Source organism: Notolepis coatsorum (assembly GCF_963971535.1).
Source record: "Notolepis coatsorum genome assembly, chromosome: 1".
NCBI classification, from domain to species: Eukaryota; Metazoa; Chordata; class Actinopteri; order Aulopiformes; family Paralepididae; genus Notolepis; species Notolepis coatsorum.
This window is the reverse complement of record NC_140165.1, coordinates 253,982,593-253,987,519: the sequence shown is the minus strand read 5'-3', so window position 1 is coordinate 253,987,519 and position 4,927 is coordinate 253,982,593.

The following is a 4,927-nucleotide window of genomic DNA, read 5'->3' as shown; positions in this document are numbered from 1 at the left end:
AGCAACAACAACGACGACGACGACAACAGCAACGAAAAACAAAACAAAAAAATGAAGAAAAAAAGAAGATGAAAAACAACACACAAACAACGTACAAACAAATGGAGTTCTTGCCTGTGAAAATATTTAAATATTTTAGAGAAAAAAATATTTGGGGATATAAAAAAAAATATTTGAAAATAAAATCAGGACGTGATGAATTTACATTTTATGCAAAAAGCCCTGCTGAGCGGCACCAGGATGATCATCACTCCTCTCTTCCTCCTCTTCCTCCTCTCCCTCCTCTTCCTCTTCTTCACGACGACGACGTTGAACACGTCTCCGAGTCGAGCGCTGAACTATTAAGCTTTAAGCCACTAGAATCTCCACTCTTCTGTTTCTTCCACGAATGCAAACGGCACTTTCACCTCACTCTGCTTCTCTGTGTTGTTCCGTAGCCAGTCACCACTTTTATTGTTATGGATTATTAAGATGTTTTCACCCCCCTCTCCCCCCTCCCCCTGGCATTAGCTAACACCATGTATGTTTTTTTGGGTTGTGTTTATGGGGTTATGGCATGGGGGGGGGGGGGGGGGGGGGGGTAAGCAGACACTGCCATCAGAGGTCCTCGTGGTGTTAATGACACGTTCCTGGGTGGTATTTCCAGGGAGCAGACATACCCGGTTGGCCAGAAAACTGTGAAATTACAATCCTGTTTCATTCTAAAAGTTTTGGACGATATAACGACTCGAGCGCCGGTCTCGCGGCATGTGGGCTACAGTATACGTCTCCCGGCCGCACTGACCGGCCGACCGACCGTCTCTCTCTCTCTCTCTGAGACGTCTCCTCGGGATGATTCCGAGAAGCTCTCTGGCTAACTGAGTACCGCTGCTCCTTGGAGTTCCCTCCCTCCCTCCTCTCTGTGACGCGGTATAAAGCTCAGTTCACCTCCGACCTCCGTGACGCTTTGATTGGCGTTTCGACCGTCGCGCCGTGGACATGGATGTGAGACGCGAACCCCTCCGGTTGGTTGAATCGAACGCACGTCTTACAGGGGGGGGGGGGGGGGGGGTATCTGGCGTTGGAATGGGCGGGGTTTGATATCGGGACGGTCTCCAAACAGGAAGTGTAACTGTCCAACACGTCTGTGAGTATACTTTTGGAACAACGCACATTGCCGTGTTACTTTCCAAGGCCACGCGTGTTAACGCCGCAGGCTGTCCCACGTTCTCCTCGCAGACGGGTTGTACGAGACGTCACTCCTTTTCAGAGACCGTCCAAACCAATCACTGACCCGTCCGCTTGAAAGAGGCGGGGCTTAGATATCGGCAAAATATCCAATGACAATGCAATCACCCGATGTCACCCGTAGCCTGGTTAGCGAGAGAGAGAGAGAGAGAGAGAGAGAGAGAGAGAGAGAGAGAGAGAGAGAGAGAGAGAGAGAGAGAGAGAGAGAGAGAGAGAGAGAGAGAGAGAGAGAGAGCGGCAAGTCACGGCTGTGTTTCCTGAGAGTTCCGCGTCGCCGTGGCGATGCCCAATCCCCTAGGAGACGACCTGAGTAATTATGGATGCTTACTGGGTCAGAAGACATTGTGTGTACATCTTACAGTCGAGGCATTCACTGCTTTCTAATGAGCTGTAAGTACATAAGGAGCTGAAGGAGATACTTATTAACAACAAGGTTAATAAGGTTACCTTAGTTATTAGCATGCCGCTAAGGTTGTAGCTCATGCAGGGGTCCAGGAGGCTGTAGCTCATGCAGAGGTCCAGGAGGCTGTAGCTCATGCAGGGGTCCAGGAGGCTGTAGCTCATGCAGGGGTCCAGGAGGCTGTAGCTCATGCAGGGGTCCAGGAGGCTGTAGCTCATGCAGGGGTCCAGGAGGCTGTAGCTCATGCAGAGGTCCAGGAGGCTGTAGCTCATGCAGGGGTCCAGGAGGCTGTAGCTCATGCAGGGGTCCAGGAGGCTGTAGCTCATGCAGGGGTCCAGGAGGCTGTAGCTCATGCAGGGGTCCAGGAGGCTGTAGCTCATGCAGGGGTCCAGGAGGCTGTAGCTCATGCAGGGGTCCAGGAGGCTGTAGCTCATGCAGAGGTCCAGGAGGCTGTAGCTCATGCAGGGGTCCAGGAGGCTGTAGCTCATGCAGGGGTCCAGGAGGCTGTAGCTCATGCAGAGGTCCAGGAGGCTGTAGCTCATGCAGGGTCCAGGAGGCTGTAGCTCATGCAGGGGTCCAGGAGGCTGTAGCTCATGCAGGGGTCCAGGAGGCTGTAGCTCATGCAGGGGTCCAGGAGGCTGTAGCTCATGCAGGGGTCCAGGAGGCTGTAGCTCATGCAGGGGTCCAGGAGGCTGTAGCTCATGCAGAGGTCCAGGAGGCTGTAGCTCATGCAGGGGTCCAGGAGGCTGTAGCTCATGCAGGGGTCCAGGAGGCTGTAGCTCATGCAGGGGTCCAGGAGGCTGTAGCTCATGCAGGGGTCCAGGAGGCTGTAGCTCATGCAGGGGTCCAGGAGGCTGTAGCTCATGCAGGGGTCCAGGAGGCTGTAGCTCATGCAGGGGTCCAGGAGGCTGTAGCTCATGCAGAGGTCCAGGAGGCTGTAGCTCATGCAGGGTCCAGGAGGCTGTAGCTCATGCAGGGACGCCAGGGGGTCAGAGCATGGGATCACAGGCCAAAGAATTTCACTTGGAAACAATAATAATAATAATAATAATAATAATAATAATAATAATAATAATAATAATAATAATAATAATAATAATAATAATAATAATAATAATAATAATAATAATAATAATAATAATAATAATAATAATAATAATAATAATAATAATAATAATAATAATAATAATAATAATAATAATAATAATAATAATAATAATAATAATAAAATAATAATAATAATAATAAAATGTACGTAGCTTAAATTACATTGTTTACATTAATTACATGTCAATGTGTTAAGTTTGTCGTAATAATCCAGTTATTTCAAACATTACTCTATGTAAAGGAAATGCACTAAACCCTTTCGAGGGCCGAGGATAATGTCAAAAAGGGCCCGATTTGGCCCCTGGGCCCTACTTTGGGCAGCCCCGCTCTAATAAACGTCGGTGTTAAAAACGCCATGATGACGTCACCGCTGGTGGCGGTTAGCGGTGAGGGCAGCTACTGTCACGCGTGATCTAGGAACTCCCAGGGACCTCCACCACGGCTGCGTTCACACAGGAAGGTGTGATCCACGTCAGATCGGAACAGCTGGAGATCATGGTTTCTCCGGGTGTAGCCGGTATCAGTACGATCTGGGGCCCCAGAGAGACCCTGTGAGAGCAGCCAGTGTAGACGTGAGTATAGAAGCCCAGGGCCCCAGAGAGACCCTGTGAGAGCAGCCAGTGTAGACGTGAGTATAGAAGCCCAGGGCCCCAGAGAGACCCTGTGAGAGCAGCCAGTGTAGACGTGAGTATAGAAGCCCAGGGCCCCAGAGAGACCCTGTGAGAGCAGCCAGTGTAGACGTGAGTATAGAAGCCCAGGGCCCCAGAGAGACCCTGTGAGAGCAGCCAGTGTAGACGTGAGCAGAGAGGGCCAGGGCCCCAGAGAGACCCTGTGAGAGCAGCCAGTGTAGACGTGAGTATAGAAGCCCAGGGCCCCAGAGACCCTGTGAGAGCAGCCAGTGTAGACGTGAGTATAGAAGCCCAGGACCCCAGAGAGACCCTGTGAGAGCAGCCAGTGTAGACGTGAGTATAGAAGCCCAGGACCACCACTCTTCCATTATCTCCACTTGTCGTACAACCTGACGTTGTACGAGCCTCGCGATGCGTTCAAGACAAACCGGGAATCAACAAGGAGAGGACAGTGTCATCAGCCAAGAAGAGGCTGAAAACAGGGATGTTAAACGTCTCTGTTCTGTCCCCTCCTGTTCTGTTCCGCCTTCTCGTGACAACGCCGTCCTCTCCTTAAGGCTCAGAACTTACAAGTTCCCAGTTTTCTTGAAGGCATCCTCTGCATTCCTATGTGATAAAGGCATCACTGCTGGGAGCAACACCGTATGAAGAAACAACACTGCCCTGATTCATGTATACTTTGAATTCCCACCGCTGGAAGGATACGCACTGCCCTGTAAACTAGAGGTCTTATTCTGCTAACTTATCACAGTCTCATCCCATCACTCATCACTCACACCAGGCCTGGGTTTCATCCACGTCCACTCCAGGAAGTTCTGGAAGCCTTTTAGCACGAGAGAGGATACACATTCTAACCTGTTACGGAAATAATTGAGAATTAACACTGTTCGTATCGTCTAATGAAGTTTATCGGCCCTTGTTCTGACTCAACACTTCAGTTGGAGTGACAGTTTGTAGGCGTGGCCCGGGAAGTGATCGAGGTTGACTCTGATTGGCCACCAGGTTTTTCCCCACCTACATTATTTTTATTGGGTGATCTTGCATTTCATTGGTGAACCTCCTACCGTATGGGTTGTATTCACGTGATTCACGGATACCCCCCCCCCCCCCGACTGCATCCGTTTTGTGATCTGGCATCCCTTCTTGTAAGCATTCGGAATCATTCAATTGGGGAGGGGAGGGGTAATGGTGCAAGTGAAAGCAACCCGTACTTAAAATGGCAGAGGGTAATAATCCAATCACAAGCCACACCACACTGCCTCAGAGAACGCCTTCCACTGGAGAAACGACACCAGCACTGGAGCGAGGTCAGGGGGTTCGGGCCCTATCGTAGAATCACAACGGCTAGAATGGACACATCATTGTAATCTCCTTGGGTGTATCCCAGGTGTGCCAGTCAAATGGCCACTCCGGAAGGTTCTGTCCAGTCTAACTCTATGTATACTCAGTATAGTTACTGGGAGATCAGGTTGTATAGAAGTAAAAACGCATGGAACGGGCTCTTCCCGGTGTGTCGTGATAATCTTCCAGTCAAATGACCTCTCCTTTTGATGGCGTAGCCCTA